General features: G+C 32.4%; 1 protein-coding gene across 1 annotated transcript in view; it reads right to left on the minus strand.

Annotated features, from left to right (window-relative positions):
* The window catches only part of LOC149416900 (protein turtle-like), a 359283-nt gene extending 333930 nt beyond the window's left edge, over positions 1 to 25353 (minus strand). The window contains exon 1 of the mRNA XM_089641342.1: positions 24789 to 25353. The gene's annotated coding sequence lies outside the window, so the exon portion shown is untranslated. The remainder of the gene's footprint in view (positions 1 to 24788) is intronic.
* Between the last annotated feature and the right edge of the window lie 2191 nt (positions 25354 to 27544).

Consider the following 27544-nt stretch of genomic DNA (forward strand, 5'->3'; position numbering starts at 1 on the left):
AGTCCCATTCCAAAAAATAAAAATACACCCAACTTTTCATGACTTGATAATGCAAAAAAATTATCGAAGCAGAAATCAAATTTTTAAGAAATGTTGCAAAAATTAGCAGTTACCAGACCATTCGGAGGAATTGTTAGGAATACAGTAAAACCGAGGTAGAAAAATCATTCAAAGGAACCAAGTTATGAAAGTGCGTAATTCAATTAAATTTATTTGTATGCGACAAATCATAAGAGCACTCATGTCTGTACGGTGTAAAGGCAGGGGAGGTATGTCGCCACCCAGTTGAGCAGCGTTGTGAAACGGGTTAAGGAAACGGCTATAAAAAGGCATTTACTAATGCGGGCTTTGAAGAGGCTCTGAGTATATGAAGGAGGAAAAACAGATGCCGGTAGCTCGTTCCACATTCAAGCCGACTGATACAAAAATGAGTCGAAGAAGCGGCCCGTTCTTATGAAGCCAACATCAACCGTGAACGGGTGTTCCGCTTGTGTACGTCGAGTTAAAATATCTGTAGAACAGGCTCAACATACCCACATCTATACATTAGAGTTGGCATTCGGTCTGTTAACAATTGATTGACAATCAGACGGACCGCCTTTTCATGGAATCAATTAGGTTTATCAAGTATTGTGAGGCTCCAGCCTAGAGGTGGCTCCCAAATTCAATTGTTGGACGTACTTGAGATTTTGTATTTTGGCCATTATTAAAGAATCTGCTGGCACTATACAAGACGCCGAGTTTCCCATTTATATTTTTGCTTTTATATTACATCAGACAGAGAATCGCACTCACCGCTCTGTTTAACTGAATTAAGCAAACATTATTATTATTATTAAAACAGCACTGACTGTGGTTTGCCGTATACAGTATACCATCCTAATTTAAAAATATGATGGGATTCCCAGAAGCAGTTGCCTGTTTAGGAATGGCAAAATTCCAGGTAGGTAGCATGAACCACAGTGCCTAAGGCTTAATCAAGAACTTTAGTTTATAGCGTGCCATCACAGCTGCCTATTTCTAATTTGACTAAGGATTAAGTTAAGTTTTCAAAAAATTATGTTCACTATTATTATTAGAAATTCATTATTCTGGCGGGTAATTTGTAACGAGATACCTAACGGCGTTGAACCATTATTTATTTTTATTTTTTGTGCCGTACAGAGATTGATGGTGTGTTTTTCGTTCTTAGAGCCCAACATTGACATAAAATCCATCAACATACACGTAATAAAGTCAACTCATTAGACAAGAAATACTTCTTTCGCCTCATAAAGGTTTAAGGGCGGATCAGCTGACAGATTTGTTGCCTGTACGCCCTATTAGTTGAACAGTTTATTAGGAACTTACGTCATTATTAATCCAAGTATGGTAAAAACATTATATTGAATTAAAGTTTAGATGCATACACTTACGAAGGACTTTTTTAATCGGAAAATTTGAAATCATAGTGATTATTTAAATTTTTTTATTTAAATATTATGGTACCTACCTACATGAAGAAAGTTTTAAAAAAATATATCATTGAGATATTAACGTTTCTTTGGACAAATTGTGTAATTCCTTAACAGAAATTTAAAAAAAAAAAGTTAAATGAAATATAAGGTTTATAGGTAAGTTGGTAGGTATTTAACAACAAGTATGAGATTTATTATTTTTTATTTTTATAGTTAATACCTCACAAGAGTCCCAACTGCTCCCGTCTGGAGCCAGTGAGACTATGGCATCCCCAATTGGGGGATGTTGTGAGGCTGAAGGTAAGTGGGGAAGGGAAAGAGGAAGGTAGGGAAGTACCTGGCTATTCAGATCTAGTCACTAAACACGGTTAAAGCCATTTGGAGCAACGTTTCAATTCTGAATGGTGGTCTTACACCAGGGCGATACTGGTAGTATCTTCCACTCTGGAATGTGCCGCAAATATACTATATATTATTTTAATTAATTAATTGTGAAATAACACAAATTAATCAAATAAAATTTATTTGCGCACGCCGGGTTCGAACCCGCGACCTTCGGAATGGCAGTCCAATGCGTTACCACTGGACTATGCCGGCCGTCATATATTCATTGACTCCATTTAATTATAATTAAGCATAATCTATACCAGCACGTTGTTTAATCCTACAATTAGAGAAGCGTTGGTAATGTAGTTTTAGTGCTTTGTTTAAATGTAATGTTGTTCTAATTTCTTTTTTATGTTATGTTACTCGTACGTTTTACTAATGTTGTTTCATATTTAGTTTTAATTTATTATTTTTCAAATATTCTTACTATACTTGTAATCAAAGTTTAACATTTGTATATTCATAGATCTATTTTGTACCTACTTTAGAATGGATTACATCTATATATTGTTAGTATTTCCGATACAATACCTAAAGATATTCTCCTTTCTACACTGCATTATATATCACTTTTATGTAAAAGCCTTTTCAGGCGTATAAATAAATAAATAAAAAAATGCACTTAATACCAATCGTGTTATTTTAGTGGAAGTTTTGGTGATGATTTATTAAGAGAAAATTAGAAAAATTTTGGAATAGGTCTACTTATCACAGATCTATTCCCAAAATAGATAACAGACTTAGTGGTGTGATTACCATGGTATCGCGTACGTAAATGTATGGTAAATGATTGATTTAATATCATTCTGTGTAAAATAAATTATTTATAATGCAAGTGAGAAATATTATAGAATTTATTTTTTAATGTGTGGTGGGTACTTCAAAATTGGAAAATTTGATTTCTAATCTAGTATCAACCGACAATTGGTTTACTTACATACTTATTGAAAGATTTAAGTATGGATTTTATTATGTGCCGTAAAATATAATATTGATAGTAATTATATAATCGGTTTAGGTAAGTCAGTAAGAACTGGCGATGGACCTAATCAATATATTTAACAATCAATTAATCGGAATGTTAAAATTCTTCCGAAGATTTGAACTAGTTATAAGATTTTGTAGAATCAGTTTGACTTTATGTACATTGCTGCAGACTGAGATATTAACGTAGTGGTTGGCTGCGTTAGCAAACACTGATCGAGTCATGAAACTGGTATAGAAAAAACAAAAAAAGGATGAATTTAATGGAAATGATCCATTAAGCGTTTGTGTGAAAAACAATAATAAAAAGATCACCGCACAACCGATGTAAATATAATGAACAAAATAAAAAGAGACGCAAAGGAAGAAGTCAAAAACATCACAGGAAGGCATAAAAATATTAAGTTAATCAAATAATTCACTCAGGTCAGGCAAGAGTTATAATAATTACAAAATAGTAGGTATCTATTGTTATGAGTTGCTCATATCCTCCATTAATCAATCATCCCTACGACTAAAAATCATAGAGGATACACCATCACATCGATCACGCAGCAATATAGTGTAAAACATGGACTCAGAAGGATCACCTTATATGGAGATCGAAAATAAACAGCAGTAAGCACTAACGCAAAAATCATGTCGGTAAAAGGAATGATTAACTACGGACGAGGGGGAAATAAGGGAAACAGGTTGGGAAGCGAGAACACACAATTGACTTGACTGGACTGCACATGAACGTTTGGTCAACGAAACTTTAAATACTTTGCGACAAGACTCTACAGCATTCTTCCAGACAACATAAAACAATGTGATTCACAAAAAAAAATTTAAAGATAATGTAAAAATTTGGATTTAAAATAAGAATAGGGCCTTTACCGGTGCATTCACCCAAATTCGCAGTTATTGAAGTCACCACATTACCACCACATTATTGAGCGAATACTTCTTAATACAAATATAGGTATGTTCAATGGTGTTAGGAACTAACACTAGAAATTCTGCCTCAACACAGGCTAGCCTAGTGAGGCGGTATTTGAGAAATCACAACTGTACTTTTATTTTTTGTACTTTTACTATTTACCTTCACAATATTATGTTTGTATTAATAGTTCTTCATTTTTGTTAATTTAATAACCTTAAATATAAAAGTTACAAATCAATGTACACCATAATATGTATGTATAGTTGTAATGTGTAAACTTTCCTAAATAAAGATATTATTATTATTATTATTATGAGTTGAAAACTCGTCACTTCAGGACAGAGAGCCGTGGTCTTCACACAGCAGCAAATCCGAAAGCAGCTTTACTTTAAACTCTGGAGGGTCGAACCACGCTATGACACGAAAAAAGAGATCCAAACGTCTCACATCGGAACACAACAATAAGCGATTTTAAATATATGTTACCTCTAACAAACGTAATGAAACAGAGCCAGTAACTTCCAACAAACAATTGTTCCATGCAATATTTTTAAGATAATTTAGTAAAATTATGCATAATTTTGTTGCCAAATAAATGGTTTATCAATATAAATGTTTTCATTTTGATGGTTCCTTGAGAGATGTCCTGAACTAGCGATTCTTGAGATAGTAATAAATATGGCTAATGTATATATGATATATTCTTTTTTTAACACTGTGTATCTCTTTAGACTAAACAAGGAGTGTGTGTAAAGACACACATTCATAGGTGATGTTGGCTTTATGAGAACGGGTCGTTTATTCGACTTATTTTGTGTAAGTCGTCTCGTATGTGGAACGAGCCACCGGCCATCTTGCCTCTTTCATGTTAGACCCGCATTAATAAATACCTTTCTACACCCCCCGCCTCAAACTGTACAGACAAGGGTGTTCTTGTGAGGTGAAATATTAAAAAATATAACATATTTTTGAGGAGTTCCACCCTCTCTACTACTCATGTGGTAATTTGCGTGATTTTTAGAAAATAACGACTAAAATAAGCTGTGTTCACTTTGGAAGATATGCTTTGACAAATCAAGGAATATCGTAGAACGCCATCACTTGCTGATGAACTAAAATTAAACTGAACCGAATTCCTCCTGGTTTCGGTGGCGGAATGGTTAAGGCAGGAATGCGTTCTGAAGTTGGGTCTTTAAATAAATCAGGGTTGAGTGATCCCGCGAATATTTCATAAATAATATTCCCCGTCAATCTCGGTGCCAATGTCACGTCGAAACTAGCCAGCAATCTGCCTACTGCTCGCTCGCAGCACGGTTGACCCGCTATTAATAAGCAGGTGAGTATACAATATACTGTACATACACATTCTATGTAACGTATGTGAGTCGTTCAGAGATGTTAGTATCCAATGGTCTTATTTTGTGCGAAAACCGGAATAGCGCAGTAAGGCACACAAAATGGTTTAAAATGATATTAAATATGAAAATGGAAACAGTTTTTGTACACTATGCAATTTGCCTAATAATTCAACACAATGCAAGGTAGGTATCCTTCAAAAAAAATTACAAATGTAATATTTTTAACAATCATGGCCCAAATTGAAATCAATATAATGTTAAGCTATTGATTTGTAATAATAATTCTTTAAAAAAACAAAGACTACATCACCAAATTACGAATGGCCGCAAATACAAATATATATTTGAAACAACAAAAACACAAATCAAACAATAGAGTAGAAAACTACGTAGATAAGACGCAGTGTTTAGGTGCCATAGGAATTTGAGCTCAGATTTGGCCTGGCGGCCTTGACACAAATATCACAATACTAACCCTTTTTAAATCTGCACCATTCCCTAAAATGTATTAATTTCTCGAAAATCATTTTAATTTTGTAACGTTTTTTTGTAAAAATGAAAATCTATAAGTATATAATATATCCGTAATAAATTACACGAAGATATTTTGTTGAACGAAAGAAATACGCTGCTTTGAGTACTATAAGATGATTGAGAAGGTCCTCGCATGATAGAAGGTGCTCGCATGGTAGGTACTCGTGGTTACCTACCCGTGTGATAGCTACGAGTATGAAATAAATGGGAATGAAAATAATATGATCTATTCGTTCTTCCTCTAACTTCCCAACCCTCTGAGGAATCCCACTAACATCTTCTGTATTCTACCATATAATGGAACCGGAATTCACTCACCATAGAACGATATGTTATATTATATTATATCGTGTTATCTAATATTATGTGCAATGCATAATATGTTCTTAGTAAAGCTGTGAATATCTGTTCTTCCTATTTCCTTATGAACATTTTAATATATAATATGAATTTATCAGTGTGGAAACCCTATAATATTAATTAATTATAATATTCGATATTATCCATATTTACTTAGTATTATGTACTTTTCTCATTTACAGTATTATTAACTTATTATTATACACTTAATTTACCTATATTTACATACAATGTGTGTGCGAGTCGTTCAGAGATGTTTGTTTTCGAAAGTATGTTGTGCGAAAGCCGAAACAGTTACAGTAGAGTAGAGGAACAATTTTTTGAAATTTGAAACCATTTGTGAGGCGCAGAAAACCGTTTAAATTGGTATTAAATACTTAAATGTAAACTGTTTTTATTTACTTGTATTAATCTTAAGTTGGTTCACATCCTCGAGCGTGCTAATAGTTTTAGAAGTTTTTTTAATGTCTTTAAATATTTAAATGTAAGTATATATTATGTGTCACAAAAATAAAATAAAGAAAACATCAATATTTGAGGAAAATATTTTTTATCATTTCCCTTTAAAACTTAACCATCTTCTCAATCTCATTAACTTAGTAACTCTCAGTACAGTTGGACGGCCTGGTACATGAGAGATTTCTGGGTGCTTGATTTTTTTCTTGTTGGCCATCTGATGCTCAAACTAATGATTGAACTGCGTATGTGTATATGGAAATAATTAAATGTATATAATTACAAAAATTTAACACTTTTCAGAAAATGCTACACTATAGTCCAAATTGAAATGAACTTGGTGTTGAGCCAATTGTACGTTCTCGGATATAAAATAATAATTCTTTAAAAACAAAGACTTCTTCACCATACTATGAATGGTAACAAATTGAATTGCTTGAACTGATAAGCTTTCGGATTCCACTACATAGTAAAGTTGGGATTAATATCAATTTATCACTCAACAAATATAAAAGATTGTTATTGAGACAGTTTAGTAATGTAAAGTAAATAAATATTGCATTGTTATATAATTTTTACTATTCACATGTAAAAACTCTTAAAATGGCGTAATTAAAGTAATAAATAAATAATATATAATTAAAAAACAATAACACATTTCGTATCTGAGACGGCAGTCTGAGATGGTTTTCTTATATTTTACAATGGTTTTTTAAATATTTTTTTTTTTCATTCTGTTGATTTCCAAACTTTCACTAGCTGGAAAAACTTTTTCAATTATTATTTACGTAGATTTATGTGAACTTTCTTCGTTCGTGAAAATATATATGTGGTACCTACTGGTAATTTTGTAGATTTATACATCTTGCCTAAATAATAATATAATTTGTAGTAATACAAAAGCGACGGGTGATTTACAAATTTAATTTGATTTATGTAACATCCCCTATTCTAGATCTTATCAAGAAAATAAACAAAAATAATTATGGGGTTCATTGCAATACGTAATATAAGTCGACACAATTTATCAATGTATTACTAGTTTACCCGCATAAGAGTACAACACCAGTCATAATTACGCTCCCCCACACCACCAAATATTCCCTATGAATAAGTACCGAAGGATAGAATAAAAAAATTACACAATGTGACAAAATTATAAAAAAATATATATCATCACCCCTACGTATACATAGCGATACAAAATATAGCGATGTTCCAGTAAAAGGGTTTAAAGCCTTACGTAAACAAGCGTCTGATAAATGAATTGAAACGATAACTGAATTAACTTAAAAAAAATTATAATAGTACTTTGCTAAAAATGAACAAATCGAACTTCGAAGTTGACTTTCAATTTTTGTGAAGGTTCTATTCATGTTCTGTTATTTTATCATTATCGGCCAGTTATTTAAAAAAACTGAAATAATAACAGAACTTGAATAGAACCTTCACAGAACTTGAAAATCAACTTTGAAATTTGATGAATTAAATGAAAAAAACAACCTATCCTTACTTGAATTTTCAGTTCGACACAAATCATCATTTTAAGGTTGTTTATGCAGCTTTTTAAATATCGATTGAACAATAACAATTTAATTTTCGCGGAAAACTCAACTCTTCAAGATAACGGAGAGACTCCCCCTTCCATTCCGCACTGCGGTTTTCAAATGGAGGAACCGAAGATCCGGAACAGAGAGGTTCTCCGAGTCTTGAACGAGCTGAAAGTCGACAAAGCCAGTGAGCCGGACGGAATACCTGCCTTGGTCCTCAAGAGGTGTTCTGCAGAAATGACTCCAGTGCTCGCGAAATTATTTAGGCTCTCTCTCAAAGGTGGAAAGGTGCCAGATCTTTGGAAAAAGGCAATCGTCCACCCAATCCCAAAAAAGGGGGACCGTTCCGACCCTTCTAACTACCGCCCCATAGCCATCACTTCCATACTCTCGAAGGTATTAGAAAGGGTGATTAACAACAAATTGCTCACATATCTCGAGAATAACAATATCCTAAGCGATCGGCAATATGGATTTCGTCGAAACCGATCGTGTGGCGATCTACTCGGATATGTAACGCATATTTGGGGGCGGTACATGGAACGTTTTGGTGAAACCCAAACCGTTGGGTTGGATATCTCCAAAGCCTTTGACAGAGTCTGGCACCGGGCGCTTATCGGGAAATTACCATCGTATGGGATCCACCCAACCCTGCATAGTTGGATTGCGGACTTTCTGAGGGGAAGAACAATTCAAACCGTGGTTGACGGCTCTTCTTCCTCACCGCACCAAATCAATGCGGGGGTGCCACAAGGATCTGTGCTGTCTCCGACGCTGTTTTTTATTGCACATCTACGATCTCGTTGAATGTGCACCAATTCACTGCTACGCTGATGACAGCACCGTTCACGAGGGTTATCTTTTTGACAGGCCCCCTTCCACCTATGATGTCCGAACAGCTCGGGAAGTTTTGAAGCGAAAAATTGACCACCACCTAGAGATGGTTCGTGCCTGGGGTAAGGCCAACTTGGTCAGTTTCAACGTCTCAAAAACCCAAGCGTGTCTGATTTCGGCAAAGAGGGAGATCAATGACTGTCTGGTGCAATTTGATGGGAGCACTCTCCCCAATAAAGACTCCATTGAAATGCTTGGAGTTACTATATCAGACCAGCTCAAGTATCGGGGATCCATAGAAGCCCGAGTAAATCAGGCCTCCAAAAAGTTGGGCGTCTTGTAGAGGGCTAGGAGATTCTTCAACAGTGACCAGCTGCTGACCCTGTACAAGTCTCAAGTCCGCCCAACTATTGAATTCGGGAGCCACCTTTGGGCTGGTGCCCCAAAATACTTGATAAACCTGCTTGAGTTTGTGCAAAGGAGAGCGATCCGTCTGATTGACAATCCGTTGTTAACAGACCGATTGCCTTCTCTGATGCATAGACGCAATGTAGGCATGCTGTGTCTGTTCTACAGGTATTTCAATGGAGCTTGCTCCAAGGAGCTAGCAGCATTGATTCCTGATGCACCGGTGCACGTGCGCGAAACTCGACGGACACGAACTGAACACCCGTTCACGGTTGACGTTGGCTTCATGAGAACGGGCCGTTTTTACGACTCGTTTTTGTGTAAGTCGGCTCGTATGTGGAACGAGCTACCGGCATCTGTTTTTCCTCCCTCCTATAATCCGAGCCTCTTCAAGGCCCGCATTAACAAATCCCTTCCTACAGCCCCTACCTTACTCCGCCTCACAACGCCACCCAACCGGGTGGTGACATAGTTCCCCTGTCTGTGCACTGCACAGGCAGGGACACTCTTGTGAGGTGTCACATAAAAAAAATAAAAAAAAATAAATAAATAAATAAAAAATAAAAAAAACACAAATAAATAAACGATTGAAACCAATTGAGACGAACAAGCACTCAGTGACACACTATGGAACATGAATTTGATTTTTTTAATTTAGAATTCAAATTATGGGCAAAGTCGGATAGTATATCTAGTATTTTTCGTATTTTAGAAGTAGGTATCCAATAAAAGTATTTTGAAAATAACACAGATTAAACAAGCTTAACCTGTAATCAAGTAAAATATTCAAATAAATATGTGAATATCCAATGAGTAGATGTAATATATGGATAAAAAATTCCGACGCCGATTAGTAATGTGTAATGACTTTTTGGCAAGCATGTAGGAGAGTTAGCAGTTAGTAGGCAGGCATTTAGAATTTAGAGTATTTACGTATCCTATGAGCACTAGCAAGTCGAGGAGCTGAGGCGTACGCACAGACTTGAGACGATTTCTATTTTGATATTCATAAATACGGACTTTGCGAAGTTCCGCTCTAAAAAAATTATCACCCAGTTAAAAATAATCATGACTTACGGATGATCTGCGAAAAATCAGTTCACGTAGGTATTTTATCTACGCTGAAAATATTTCGGTATTTTTAACCTAGGCCGAGTCTAAAACAGTGGAGAGCTCAAGCATACAATCCTTTATTTGCACTCGATAGCGATAATTCTACAAATGTGGAAAACATGAACTTACTATGACATTGTAACTATTAATTTTTTTTTATTTTTTTTATAGTGAATACCTCACAAGAGTCCCAACTGCTCCCGTCTGGAGCCAGTGAGACTATGGCATCCCCAATTGGGGGATGTTGTGAGGCTGAAGGTAATTGGGGAAGGGAAAGAGGAAGGTGGGGAAGTACCTGGCTATTCAGATCTAGTCACTAAACACGGCTAAAGCCATTTGGAGCAACGTTTCAATTCTGAATGGTGGTCTTACACCAGGGCGATACTGGTAGTATCTTCCACTCTGGAACGTGCCGCAAATATACTATATATTATTTTAATTAATTAATTGTGAAATAACACAAATTAATCAAATAAAATTTATTTGCGCACGCCGGGTTCGAACCCGCGACCTTCGGAATGGCAGTCCAATGCGTTACCACTGGACTATGCCGGCCGTCATATATTAATTATTAAATAATTAAAAATCATAAACTATCTACTAGCAACATCAATGATATAACTTATATCATTTATGTCGCTATTCCAAATTCCTGCAATATCTGTTTCTGAAAAAATAAGAAAATACACAGATTTAGGAAATGGGATTAAAATAACTTGGCATTCTCAGACTATAAAAATATTACCATTTGTTATTTCGACTACTGGCATTATACCTAGATCTCTCATTCAAAATTTAGGCGTATTAGATCTGTCAAAAAATTTACATATAAAAATGCAAAAATCAGTAATTTTAAATACCTACATGTAGGATTACCAAAGATTTTTTAAATATTTATATTGAAGGATCAGTAGGATTTATAGGTCCAATTATAAGTTCAACCGAGCCGAACCCTCTGATATGAAAATATCTGGAGTCGGTGAGTTATTTTCCCATTTGATCTCTGGTGAGTTGACGTGTTGTTTTTGTATTGTTTTGTATTAATTATGCTTATATAATGCACTTGCATAATGTTGATTGACTAGATGATCATTTGTGGAAAAGTGTGTGGAAGGCTGTAGTTTTTCCTGTGGGGAAGATTTAACCCGGACATAAAAGTCGGAAATTTATCATATTTTTTTTTTTATATTAACTCCACACAGGAGGCCCTGAAGAAAATAATTTCCCTCAGAGCCTATGTCATCTTTGGGGATGCTGTGTGGAGGTGCTGCAATAATTATTGCTTATTTTTTTTCCACATGTAAAAACCAACTTTATTTTTGTATGAAAGGCTTTGTTAGTGCTAAATTTCTCAATAGATGGCGTCGAGACATATTATATCTTCATTTGATGGTGAAATATTTTGACTTGTCAAATATTATTATTTTTTATATGATAAACTAATGTCATCCTTTATGCTATGATATGTCTTATAAAAAATTGTTTTTCATATAAAAAAATATTATGATTTAATTATTTTTTTTTTTTTTCAACAATACTACTTGATTGGATACTTTGCCATACTCTGGAATTTATTGGCATACTATCCCAAAACACGTGATTTATTTGTCTGAATGTTTGATACGCTTTTAATAATGCCCCGCAAATGTAACCAATATGCTCGCATATTTATATTTAATTACGTTATTTAACTTTGTACTTTTGATGACGTTGATTCATTTTCAAATGTATTATCAAGTTGTAAGGCTGTTGTATAAATATATTTCCTTAATTTTTGAGCTAAATACACAATCAATGTAGTTTTGAATTTGAAAGTGAAAACGGACATTTTATAAACAAGAATCTAAGACAAATTCATAAAAACTTTTGTTTTCACACGATTTAATCAGAAGCAAATCCATCGAGACAACTTTATTTTGTTTTTTTTAAGATGTTTGAAAAAAGAAGTATACTTTCATCTGTATGATATAAATTTAATGAAATTCACATGACAAACAACGTACCTGTACATACTTGATTATGTCTGAGTTGTAATACATGTTATTAGAATAACTGTCACATTAATATGAGCTTTGCGTTAGTGGGAAAGTTTTCTACCTAACTCAATAAATTTGGCTGAATCCATCAAACCTTGTTTCTGGTTCTCTTTCAAGTTATAATGATATCATGATTATATGATCATAATTAAACTTACTTTTATTTGATACATGTGCATTTCGCACTGTGCACGGGATACATAGATTATAACTATATCTTTATTACCCATAATTGGAGGATTATTGTACCGTTTGACTTTTGGAATATCGATTTTTTGATAATGATCAGAGAAATAAACATGGAATGTGATCCATTTTCTTGGAAATAAATGCATTATTTGATATACTCTTAGGTAATAACAATAATTTATAGAACTATTCAAAATATTCACCATTGCAACATTCTTCAAGGCAAAATGTCAAATAGTTTTTATCGAATAAACAATCCAGTGATTTTTGATTACAAAATTGATAACAATGCTCTTGAGACATTAACACAAATCAAAGACATAGGTATCACTTTTCAATCAAATCTTTCATTTTTTAACCACATAACAGAAATCTCTAATAAGGGCTTAAAAATGTTGGGATGTATAACTAGGCTAACCAGAAATTTTAACAATACAAAGTGTATTGAATTGTTATATTTTGCCTATGTAAGAAGTCAACTTGGGTACACTTCTCCTCTCTGCAACCCAAGCTGTTAAAAGAATACAAAACAAATTCTTACGTTTTATAAATTTAACATGGGTATTTCTGTAATTATGTTGAACTACAACACTCTGTTAAATTATATGAATTTGCTCAAATTGTCAGACAGAAGAATTTTCACTGACTTGGTATGTCTATATAAAATTCTAAATGATTTAGTTGATAGGTTGGTATTGTTAGAATTGATAAGCTTTCGGATTCCACAACGTAATACGAGAAGTCAGGATTTATTTCAGTGCAGAAATTCTGGGACTAACTACCATTATATTCCTCTTTGCCCAGAATACTATTGGAGGGAAACAATTATACACAGTCAGTGAACATCTTCAATTTATGTTTAAACAAATAATATAAAATGTTGTTTAATAAGCAATTCAGTTATGTACTATAAATAATGTATATTTCTTAATTTTCTCATGTAAAAACCCCGAAAAGGGGCTTTAATAAATAAATAATGATTATTGGCAGGGTTCTCTTAATGAACTCTGTATAACTAAAGCTTTGACCGGTCGGTGGCTGAGTTAACATCGCGTTTGGGTCCCCCCCAAGCGTAGTGTGTTTAATCAAAACCTCCTGAATCACAAATCAGGGACACTGAATGAAATCAGCCTTCTAACTTGTATGAGAACCTCCAAAAAAGTATTATTATTATTTTTTTAAATCAAAGAAAACATTTTAAGATGTTTTAATGAATAAGAATAAATTGATAAAAAAATTAAAACTATTTTTTGTAAAATCCCAAACAAGTTAGGAGGCTGCTTTGAATGAGTGTGCTGGTCTTGTGATCTAGGAGGTTTTGGTTCAATTCCTCATCTGGCTAAAACCTCCATCACAAGAGCAACATTTTCCGCTTACTGTGATGGTAGTAAGAGATTTTCAAATATTTTCAGGTTATTCGTAACCCAGGAAAGTTTGTTTTTTACAGTTAAAAAAATGCAAAGAAACGTCAATGTTGTTTTATTCACGTCAAAATACATCTATGAATTTAGTTTATATTCGTTTGTCCTTCAAGTAAAGATAGACATGTTTGTAACTTCTGACAACGCAAAAACTTTAGGAGGCAAAATTTTTCAGCTTTTAATACGATAAAAGGTTTACTATCTATCTTTTAGGTTTTATCTATCTTTTCATTATATGATTTGGCACGATTTTGCAATTAAACCCCAACGCGCAACGGCGTAATTTTAAATCAACAATTCAGTTATATTTTTTCGCTAATTTAAGTTTTATATTCTGGTTCACTCTTCCCTTTGGAGGTTGGCTATCATCAAAGCAAGCTTCAGCCCAGAACTTCACTAGGAGTGTGTCTTTCATTAATAATCGCCTGGATTATCAGTTGGGTTAACTTAAATTGGCCGCAACTTACGATGTAAATGCATTTGTGTTATTACAACTCTTACCCACTACAAAAAAATACTACACTTGACACATTTCATGATTCTTTGCTAACTTACAAAACTAATTTATTAAATTATTTGGCATGATAAATTGTTTAAAATATTTGTGCATTTAATTTTGCATTGAACTTTCAGTAATAGTCGCTTACGATTTTTGAGCTTCGCGTACTAATTGTTTTAAAAAAAATCTCTTCATCTCTCCACGCAAATCCATATTACGTCATTTACGTTATTATTTCGTCATTAGTAAGGATTAAGAAAAATCATTTTCATCCCTAACTAAATTACCAAGACATTTTATTTTCTATATACATTTTTAATATTGTCGTCCCTGTACCTACACTTTCTATCATATTTCTATTGTCTCCATGGTTTAAAGTGTATACAACTTTGTAATTTGTGTTTTGGTTTAGTTATGCATGTAAATATTCTTTAAGTATCAGAATACGTCTATCTCGACACAAGTGTAACCTAGTGAGACAGATTTCAAAAAACACATTAAAAAAACTTTATATTGATAAATAAATAAAAAAAAGAAATACGTAATAGGTAACTTAACTATAAATAATTTAAAATTTAGAACCATATAACTTAGTAGTAAAATGTGCTGTAAGTATTCGTATAAATAAATAAAATACAGTTGTAGTTTTATTATTTTTATTATTTTTATTTGCTCTACAAATTTAAAATTGTATTATGTCCAAGATATTTGGAATATTTGTATTTCTATATCACAATATCAAAAGCTTTTATATTCCGTATCGACGTTTGGTTTAGTGTTAAGGTTTCCACGTTTTACAGAAGAACATAGAGAACCCAAAATTCCAGTATCTCTCGGGCATTTAAAGGACGTTTGTTCCAGGCTAGTGGACTAACAGCACAAAACTCACGATCGTAATAGTCGACTGTTTTATTTGTCTGAGAAACGGAACTTGTTTGCATCGGTATTAATAAAGTGACGTTCATCCAAATATTGTTCTACAAAATAATATAATATTATGTATTTATGAACCATAAGAACTTAAATATCAATAATACGAGGTAAATTTTAAATATTTTTCACAAATTGCCATATAAATAAAAATACATATAATATAATTGAAATTACCAATAGTCAATATATTCATAGAGAAATAACTTATTGTAATATTTAATCACTGAAGACAATATTAACAACTCTAAGGACGGGTTGTTTCGGAGAATTTGAACAATTCATCAAATTTCAACGTTCATTTTCGGGTTCTCTGAAAGACTTATTCAAGTTCTGTTTGTATATCATTGTAGGCTAGTTGCTTGACAAAACTGAAATAAAAACAGAACTTGAAAAAATCTTTCACAGAACTTGAAAATGAACGTTGAAATTTGATGAATTGTTCAGATTCTCCGAAACAACCCGTCCTTAATCGAAAGGTGTGAATTAAGAAATCAATGATTTTTAGCATCGTGTTTTTCAATGATTAAATATTACAATGAGGTTCATAAGTTGTTTCAATAAAATTTAATATAATATTTCCCACGCAGCGTAAAATGTGCTAATCAATTACCATCTCTGCCTCTCTGCGAATAATGGCATTGTCTAACCGAAATAACTGCTGTAAATATTTAGACCAGCTCATTGTTTATGAATTTTAATCAATATACTATTTTTCGAATATTTATTATTTATCGAATATATATTTATTGAAATTCACAACCCCAAATCCATATGGCAAATATTGCCCCAGAAACACATTTCAATGCTCATAATATAGAATTTCACAATTTCGTATCAATATTTATTTTGTCGATCGGATTTGAAACATGCGAGCTTTACAGATTTTTCATTCAAATCGTTTTATTTGCGTTTCCGTCTACAACGGTTCTACATGCGGTATTAAATAAAATGTAATAATATCTTAACTAAGAAGCATCTAAGAAGCCAATAATTGGTATATACTTATATCCCACTAAGAACTTAATAGCGAGCTCTGGCGACATTGAAGTAAAACAGCCTTTCTCTCAGTAAATTAGGGAATTCTCGTATTTTTATGAACAATATTTTTTTTCTATCAATATTTCAAAATGGTTTCTCACAATTGCAATGCTTACTGAGAGTATCTTCGACTCTATTATAAGAACTAAAACCATAGTATGTTAAGCAAATACGCCATAACAAAAATATTAAAACAATTTATCTGTGTTTTAAATACTTACCGCATTTTCTGGGCCAGGAGCCAAGGAATATACTTTTACTGTTACAAATTTTACAGGTCTGAACACTTTGTAGATAGTTTATACAGTGGTGATATAGTTATGCAAAAGAAAGAGAAGATTGTTGACTTTATGAGACATTTTTAGCGATTAAAATAAAAAAGTATTTGTGAAAAACGTCAATTAATATGAAGCCACCATCTAAAGAAAACTGTTTTAAATTCACCGAAAATGAGAACATAATTGTGAGAATATTCCGTACATTTTAATTTTGCCAATAGTGGAAAGCGCCACTAACAATATAATTTAAATTTGAAACACGTTTTTGAAGACCTCTTCTAGGGCGACTTGATTTCATGGTGGAAGTATATAATATATTACTAGTATGCCTACATACATTCAATTTGTCAAGCTTCTTTCACTTACGCATATCATCTTGTACTTTATCTGTTCTGTTGTTCAAAGTTCTGACTTCGTCAGAGAAAAGTATTTGAAATGCTTGTTGAAATTAAGTAAAGACCCGAACCAGAGATTGAACCTGAGTTTGGTTGTGGTTCAGATGGTTTGGGCTTTTGGGACAGATGGCAGGTTATCATTTTTCTCCCTCCAACAGACTGAGATTAATAAAACGCATTGTTACGCCGTTGTCAACCTCTTCTGCATTTTAAATTCTCAAAATCTAACAACTCAGTCCGTTGGGAGGGAATCTAAAACAATTAGACAATGCTTCTATTCAAATAATATTCTATCAACAATCCATTTCCGACCACCCACTCTAATTATCCAATGTATTCATAAAAATCTTAACATTTCTTTCTTAATCTTGTTCAATGTTCGACACGCTAATATTGGCCTTGCATTCATCGCTGATGTCCTCATTCGAAAATCGGTCAAGCATACATAGCTTACATTTTTGCACCATAGCAAAATTGTGCCAGCTTGGATTGCTTAGGGTTAAGTAGTAATCATTTCAAAGTATATTTGAACCTAAAAAATCTTATCTAAAAGCTTTAAAATCGGAAGAATAAATTTAAAGAAATAAAAAACGGTTCTTCGTGAAGACAAAAACAGGACAGTGTCACCGCAAGATAATATAAGCATGGAAATAAATAATTTGAAAAACACAAATATCTAGAGAAAATGTAAAGTGATCTTAGAAACACCGGTGCTAATGTCCTGCCTTGATAGAAAGAAGGCTCAGTCACACGGGAACCATTTTGAGGACCCTTGAGATACGCCAAATACTCAATTAAAATCCTGGTTAACTTTACCAAAGGGGCTGGGTTACTGGATTGGAACTGTATATGTGCAATAACTGATCTTTGTTTTGAGTGCTTCAAAATCTACATAAAAATGTCTTGTGAGTATCTACAAAATAAAAAAAATGTTTCTTTTACGTGTAAGTTCACAACAAAAATCAAAACGAATGTCTTTGCGGAGAATAACTACACTCTTAAACTACATTTCTTCTGATGTAGACATTTTGCAGTTAAAATTGAAAGACTTTAAGATTGCTATAAATATTTTTTTAACACAAGGTTGCGTCCCAACTGTTGTACTTCAGTACTTTCATCACTTTTGTACAGTTTGCTATATTTTCTGTATATTTCAAATTCGCTGTATACATCCAATTTTTTTTAATTTTTCGTTTAGAAACTAGATAAAATTATCTTATACACATTACTATTTCTAAATGTTAAAAAAAATTAATATTAAACGTGAAAAATGTTGTCAAAAACGCTAACCACATTTTAAATTAATTTTTTTACTTGAATTGAGAGAACTCGATGTTTCGAAAACACGTTTTTTTTGTTTGGAGAATTTGTAAAAACACTGTACCTTCAATTTTATCTCGTTCATATAATAAAAAATAAGTATTTAAGTTAAACCAAATTGTTACGATATCGGCGTGAAATGTGAAAAATTCATTTTGGCTATTTTTAGGATTTTATAAATGGATTCCAGTATGAATATTTGAGGCAAATTGGAAATAATAATTATTTTTCTTTCTATCGTCGCAAAAAATACGTATTTACCTATGTATGATAGAAAAAAAGATAAAAATATTTTTATAAAATATGGACGACAAGGTCATATATGACCCTCAAACACTGGAGAGGTTAATGCATATAATTAATTAATGTGTATTTGTTATTAATTGGAAATTTTGTGAAATATACGTGGATTAAGCGTTTTTTAAAATAAATATACAAGTCTATGTGCAAATATCAATCAAGTCACTTTAAAAATTTATTTCCCTAAGAGAAAATATTTAAAATATTAAAAAATACCATAAATTGGTGACATGGTATCATTGCTGAGCGAGCATCGAGAGTTCGTACACATTTTCAAATTCCTAGTAGACGATATAATGAAACAACGTGTAATTTACATGTTATTCACAGCTATTGCAATATGCGGAAATTCCACGGTGATAAATTTCGCTATTGCTTCCATTTCTCGCCACATAGAAATATCTTAATTTCACGCTTAGTTCTGGCCGGTGCTATTACGTGTGGTCCAGCCATGATCGTATCGAATGATTTAAGACTGTGTGACAACTGCGGTAAGTGTTGAAACAAATTCAACAATTTATAGCAGCTCTAGCGCGACCTCGCTAATCTAAATATACCCGGTCAGGACACCACTAACAACGTTTTTTCACACACTCATAAAAATATTTACACTTACATGAAGACATTCATAGGTGTCATTCTGGATACATTTTTGTTGGTTATGTAGATAAAAAAAACTTCGCATTTAATTTTCATTGCTGAAAGAATTAGAAGATGTTGTTCGGGTGGTTGTTTTGAAGTTTGTTGAACCTTGCAAAAGGGACGACAGTTCATTCACATTTTTTTATGAATATCATAACTTCGTATTTTGAAAATGTAGCCGTAATTGTGAAATCCTACGCCATGCACAGGGTTTTGTATTGTAGGTATTGTAATATAGGCGTATTTTGTATTTACTTAAATTCCAAATTCAGAAATTCGGTCTTCCAGTATGGCGAATACGATGTTAGGCAGTGTAAAAGAGACAGAGTCAATGTTGAATGGCTGTCTCGATCTAATATTCAAAAAGTATTATGTCAGTGGTGACATTGGTTCCTATTTAAATCTTCATGAAAGACATTTATATTTGAAGATGTGTGAGTGTATTACCTATTCGCTGTACCACCGGATGCATATAAATGGAATCTTATTTTCCCAGGTTTCCCGGATGCATTTACATACAGCGTTTTCTCAGAAGAAAATCAATGATGTCTTGATTGCATTTATTGTTCCCAGTTGTGCTTTAACTGACTACAATTGTATTCCTAAGGCAGTGATGTGTACTTACCTATAGTCTGATTGTTTAGAGCCCTGTCACTTTTGACATTAACATCAAATCGGCCAATAAAGCAATTCAGTTTCAATGTTTATGCTTACAACTAAAAATCATTTTTTTGTTAGGATTTGGTCAATTTGTGAATTTTTAATCAACCGTCGAACACAAAAAGTATTAAAATTTCACCAAAAGTTGACTGATCGGGAATTGACGGTTAACGGACACAATTATTTGATTGGCGAGTAAGGTCAGAATATTAAAAGGGGGGCATCGATGGCAATGATAACAACAAAGCCAAATGTGACATGGGTTCAAACAACTAGGTCCTATTTAAGGTGATTTCCAAACTTTGCTGTGTTCATCTAATTCGTATAATTTTAATGAAGTCATAATTAACATGTTTAGCCGGATTATGAAAATGGGATGGGTGTGAATATTAACATTTCAAAGCTTTGTTAATGAAAATTAATGAACTAATATTTCCAAAATTTTCTTGTCCTTTTTCTAAAATAATATTTTTTTGAAAAATACAAATTTTGTTTTATTATCGTTTAAAATTGGAAACATCGACTAAAATAATAGACCTGAATGGTCAAATAAATCTCCAATTTCAGTAAATCTTTTTGCTTTGGCTCTTCAACCCCGAAGCATCCAAAATAATTCCACTACAATAAACACGGGCACTTCTATGTAATCCGTGTATTTATCATGTTTTATATTTACGAGTCTAAAACTAACGTTATTTATTTAATGTTTGATGTATTATTTGTTATAACCAGCGATTGACGTCATTTATACATGTACGTTTACCATATTATTTAAATTATACAATTTCTCTAACTATTAATATCGAAACATATAAAACTGCTTACATCGATAAAATAACGCCAATAAATCCACCTATATTTCACCATTTATATCATATTTTTAGGTTTTATATATTTGGCTCATTGTGGCAAGCAAACGTTTTTATACTATAAACGTTCATATACTATGCTCGATTGGTTGTGAAAAATTGTGAATGTAATTACATTTCACGAAATTATTTAGTTTTTATGTTCCGTAGACAGACAAAAAGTCCTCCAGCACGGAAGAAACATTTTCTACTAAGGATATTTGTAACTCTAGAATGTTTGCCTTTCTTTGTTTTGAATTACAAATTATAGAATTGTGTTCAAGTTACTGTGTGTGTCAGATAATATTCTTATAATAATGTTACTAATAATAATGGGGATTCTATAATTTAAATGCGTATTTGAAATAAACAACAATAATACTGCGCTCCACCAATTCAACTAAAAAAGTCAGAGTGCATGATGAGTTTTCTGAAAGTGTGAAAAGTAATGTTCATATATTATATATATTTTTATTTTTAAATGACAATTAACATTTGTTCACAAACAATCTACCTACCTGATATAAATAACTAAAGCTTAAATACAAATAATTGCCATAATTGTTCTTTTTGCTGCACTTGATAGGTAATCGAGCCACTGACCGACATATAACCTCTAGACTGAGGAATCTAAAAAAATGTATAAAAATGGTGGCATAATGGGTTCTTCTTAATTATTCACATCCACAGAAACATTATGTACATATATATGAATGTACAATTCTAAAATACTACCAATTTATTCATTGTTCTATGGAGTTCGAAGTCTCAAGGTTAAAGGATTTAGTTGATATTCTGTTGGTTTAATAGTACATAATAATTATATCCTTGGTGGAAAAGGTGGATTACTCGATTATATGCTCGATTATTCAAACAACACATTAATAGGACTATGTTTATTGGTACCTATATGTACTTACGAGGATCTTTTGTCTTGCTTACGCTCTCTGCCTACTTATTGAATTTAGTGAGATAGGAACAACAAGTTTAGTGTTTTTTTTTATATTTGTAAGTTTTTCTTTTATGTATTCATTGACAATATTATATTATTCAATTTAAAAAAAACCGTTTATTTATAGACAAGTTCTGCTGTGTAATTATTATGCGTGACAGCTGTTTCGCCTTTTGAAGACATTATCAAACTGTCTGTTTGAAACAGTTGCCACTCATAATAATAATTATTATACAGCAGAACTTTTTTTCGAAATCGAATATTAGTATTAAGGAACATTCCAAAGAAAAACTTGAAAGTTCTTCAAATTAAACTTGGTAACAATAAACATAAAATTTTATTAACAATTCTTATCTGAAGATAAATATCTAGTTTGAAACGTTCTACATTCAAGCAATGCGTCTGTGTGTGTACTGAGTTAGACATGGGGCTGATAGATTAAACTCATTATGGCTTGGCCTATTTCAGCATATCGCTATAAATTCCCATTGGGATTGTATGGTGAGCGATATAGTGAAATAGGCCAAGCCACGAGAATTTAGCGCGCTTAAAGCGTGGTCTGTCACAGGCAACTCTGGCTACGATGCCTAATATACCCAATCAGTCTTGCTTGTAAAGATTCCCTAATACGCCGCTGCAGCGCTGGTACCTATAGCTATTCAGTGAAAGAAGCCCGTATACTGCTCGGGTAAAAATATTTACTCTTAATAACATACATGCAAGATTTTTTTAGATTAGCACCAATTTGTTCCAATCCTCAAAAACGCAGTCATTTTCGCATTTCTCGTTTAGTTTCTATAACTTCACGTTTGCATGGATAAATCCATATTTTTATTTAAAATATTCCTCCGAGAGTGCTAATGAGTTTTACAGATTTTTTATTGCGCGACCAATCGATATTTGTCAAATCAACCAGATTTTTTTTAAATCCGCGATCTCTATCTTAATACGACGTAGTAATGTGTCCCTAATCCTGGGTGTCGGGTGGTTTATTAATCTGTTAGCTACTAATATAGCAGTTTTACGGACTGCTGCCATGCAAAAATACAGTGTTTTAGTGGCATAGAAGTTTAGCTAACAAATTAATAATAAATAAAATGGTAGCAGACCATATTTACAAATAAGTAAACCAACTGCACAAACAATTTTTCATTACCATATACATAACAGTGAGCCGCATTATTATTCGTGAGGTAGGTACAAAAAGACTATGGTCATTATTTATTTATCATACAGCTTTTAATATTGTTCGCCATCGGGCTACGCGAGCTTAACACATATTAATTTTTATTGCCCTTTTACATTAGCGGCCGGAAGTACACCGGCCGCCATGTTGTTTCCGTCACAAGTGTCAAATTATTATTTCGCTCATGAATAGACACTAGTGGTAGCCCTGTATTAATTAGTGCAATCTATTTGTGATTGACAACCCTGAAAACTTATACAATATTTTAAACAGGAGTATATGTAATAATTTAATGTCATTATTTAGTTGGAAACCGAATTGCCTTCGTCGGATTATCCTTATATGCATAATGAGTAGGTATTATTTACCAGTCAACGATACTGAAAAGAAAGCGTAAACGTTCAATAAACAAGTACGTATTGTCCAAAAATTAATATTATACCTACCATTTTGATCCTTCGACGTATTTTGTATTAAATTGTAAAATTGTTACCTTAACTTAATTTTATAAAATTTCATTATTTAAGAGATTTTGAGTTCGGTGATATTAGTACGTAAGTTGATTTTTATTCAAAAATAATTGAAGGTTTCATTTTCTAACTAAAAATCGCCGTGACATCCTTTGAAATCCTCTCTAGTATTATTCAGTTTTTCAATAAGGGTACATAAATAATTATAGAATCAAAAACATTGATCTAATTTTGTTAACAACATATTTTTTTACCGGCACATGTAATAATGCGAATTTTATGAAACAATTATAAAAGGGCACATTCTCTCCCAAAACCAGCTTATATATGATAGGATACCAAAACTTTTTTAAACGCAATGGTTGTTTCAAGCGTTAATTTTATTCAAATAAGAAGCGGCTGTTGCCAAATAAGAAATAACTTAGTTTGTTGTTACTCTAGATAGGTACGTTAATAACAATAATGCTGGCTTTGTTTCACTAGCTATTTTATTCACTCCAGGTTGTCATTTTCATTCACTGCAGGTTGTCATTTTTATTCACGGCAGGTTGTCATTTTTATTCACTGCAGCTTGTCATTTTTATTCACTGCAGGTTGTCATTTTTATTCATTGCAGTGTGTCAGTTTTATTGAGGTTAATAAATTACCCGTCGGACCTTCACAATATACTATGCAGGTATATTATACTAAGTACACGGATAAAAAATTTGAATTGCTGATTTATTAAAAATTTCTTCAAATTATTGGTGATTCGGTTAAAATGGGATTTTAGGCTGTTTCCTGATAAGCTTTTACTAAATTCCTAATATATCTGAACACGTGTTATGAATCAATAACGACTTATGTTAAAACTAAGAAGGATTTGATGTTAGGTACATATTAATTACAGCATTACTCTCATGGTAAAAAATAAAATCTTAAAATCAACATACTTTCAGATAATCTTCAAACGATACATAAAACCATGAGACGTTCTAGAAAAAAAAATTATCCATTCTGCCACACGAGTAATTATTTTTTTGCAAAAAAAGCTTCAATATGTCTATAAGACAGGCTGAAATAATTACAGAAACTTAACATATTTCAGTCGCTTGTATCTTAAAGTGGGATCAAAGATACTAATCCATGTTTCATTACAAAAATACCAGATGAATATTTTTACATATTGCGTAGTTTAAATTTAATACCCACTATAATTACGAAAGCTCTCACTTTTCATTGCAATAATAAATAGCTTTGAATACTTGATACTCACTCTTTTATCCGATGTTGTTTTTCCACCAGCAAATAGCGAATAGTGTGGTTCGTACTATAAACCACTACCGAAAAACTTTGATCACTAACTAATGTTTAAATAAACACATTGATAACACCCGACAGTTGTGATAAAAAAACAGTTCAGATGCAAACTGTACTAAAAAAATTGCAGACTTCACTTTTAAACGGAATTATTGTTGAAATTATTGTTTGCGAAAATTCTTTATATGAAATTAAGTTTATGAACTAGTGCTGTTTTCTGATATTCAAAAGAAAATAAGTTATCAATTCTAATACGGTAGTACCATTTTTTATATACCTATTTTTTCAATATTATTATCACTTTATCAATACAAAGATAAAGCACGTGTTTTTGTTTAATTGTGACTTAATTCATTTGAATTTTAAGGAGTTCGTACGAGGTAAGGAGAAAGCACATTGACAAATAAAACAGCATTAAAAATCGCGCGATTTGGAAAAAATCGTTGAAAACTTTTGAATAGGTATTTGAAAATCGAACGATTTAATTCCTGGATCGACGCGTCGGGGCGCGCATGCGCGTCTGTTCCTAGCGGACAACTAACAGAAGCGCATGTCACTAGATATTTCCTTCCGTGCATTCCGACACAGGGTGATTAAAGATCTACTATACTGTTTTCCTTTACTAAATACCCCGTTTTCATCTCAATAAATTGCATGCATTATTTGCAAAACTCGTGAAAATACATTATTTAAGATTAAACCAAAGTTAGTCCACAAACAATTATTTCGTGAAAATTTGTTTTCGTTGCATTCAAATATGTTTATATTTATGATATAGTGTTAGTTATAGTTACCATATTTTTATACTTACGAATCTGGTTTCTCTATTGAATTCTAGTTCATAATTTATTTTCGCCATAAAGTGGAGGTACTATGTATTGGTAAGTTTTTATAATTTTACTTGAATTTTTTTATTTCTTTTAAGCATATTTTTTAATCGTCTCAATCTGTTCCAATTTTTTTACATCTCTAAATTTTTTTTTTGTAAATTTAAATGTTTTTTTCAAATTATTCAAAATACTTTATAATGGAACACACTTTCACAATTGGTGTGATAAAAATACTACCGATCCGAATTGAAATATTTGTTGATATTTGCTTTACATTGAGTGAATTGTTTTGTAAACATTCACGAAATATCAAATCATCTCCACCAGCTCCAATCATTTCTCCCCCCCTCCAACCAATCCAATGGCGTCATAAATTCCCCAATGTCTTCGGACAGACGGAAATCATCATCAGAAAAAAATGGACAGGAGAATCTGAACACCCTATATATTAACACACGAGTAGCGTACCGACGCCGGCGCCTATATATACATGCATATCCTGCATATGTCGTATTTATTAGATGTACGAGGGTGTATATGTATTAGGTTTGTGTATTACTTGGTAAGCGCAGGTATTTATAAACATCGTCCATGTATGTAGGTACCGGATGCTGACTTATATAAAATGGGATGTAATTCGGAAGGCCTAAATGTATACGAGCTCAATGAAACTCAACATTGTTGCAGAAATTTTCTGCGCATTTATTTTATATTGGTGTATACACTGTAAAAAGTATATCAATGTATACAGTGTAAAAAGTACATCGGTGTGTACAGTGTAAAAAGTTTGTTTTTTTAAAGCACGAATGAAATGTGTTGAAACCCAGAATCACGGAGATGTTTATATTTATTAAAAAAGCTAAACCAATTATTCTTGTAAAAATATTACTGTGCAAGATTATTTTCTTGAATTCAATGATACTTCTTTTACAAAATTCTAAAAAACGTACACTTTGAAAAAAGAACGCTCTTTTAAAAACTTTTTATTAAAAAAACATCAAAAATAATATTGCCTTAATCTAAAATAATACCTACCGCATATTTTAATTATTTTTTCTTACAAAGAGTGGAAAATAAAATACACAATTAGAAAAAAATATGTTTTTCTATAGCTGCATTTTTAATGTTCACTTAATTTCAATCCCAATTAAAAAGGTTTATGCTGATATAAAAATTCTCTTATCCTTAGCCATACTACTCTACCAAATAAAAATACCGTATTCATTGATTTTATGCTTAGTTTTTTAGGTGGACATAAATAGAAAGTCTATTTATGAGTAAACAAAGTTTATATAAAATGAACCTTCTTGTTTTTGTCGCGTATGGAACGCCCAAAGGGTCGCATGTTTTCAAATTCAAATTTAAACACAGAAAACGCCGGAACATCACGTTCCGTCATTTGAACTTAAATATCGAACGTTGAAAATGCGTTCCTGCCTAAAAATGTTTTCACCCGTCACATCAAAAGAAATATATAAAAGAAATCAGACTTACGCGAGTCAAAGCGCGGGAAACGCGTGAAACTAAATCTATTTATTACACGAATAAAAATCCGAAAGGTATATTTATTTGTTGACTAGTTGACTTTTATCATTGAAACTCTGCATACTTTATGATATAAGAGTACAATTTATCAGCAGCATTACTTATTTGCTGTACATAATCGGGAATATTAAATCTTCGCTTAGCAAAACAACTGCTCTGCTGCGCAATCATTATTATTTGCTAGGTAGTTTTCAAAGGAGATCGTGATTTTTGTATGTTGTTTATTTTTAATTTAGACATTTTTTTAGGGATTTGCATAAAGTGTGATGAGTTATTATTTAGTTTGTTTTGGTTTGTCAGTGATATAAATAAATTTTAAAAAGTAGCAAGTAACAAA

Source organism: Hesperophylax consimilis, chromosome 16 (genome assembly GCF_061612785.1).
Source record: "Hesperophylax consimilis isolate HC1 chromosome 16, BYU_Hcon_1.0, whole genome shotgun sequence".
Classification (NCBI taxonomy): Eukaryota; Metazoa; Arthropoda; class Insecta; order Trichoptera; family Limnephilidae; genus Hesperophylax; species Hesperophylax consimilis.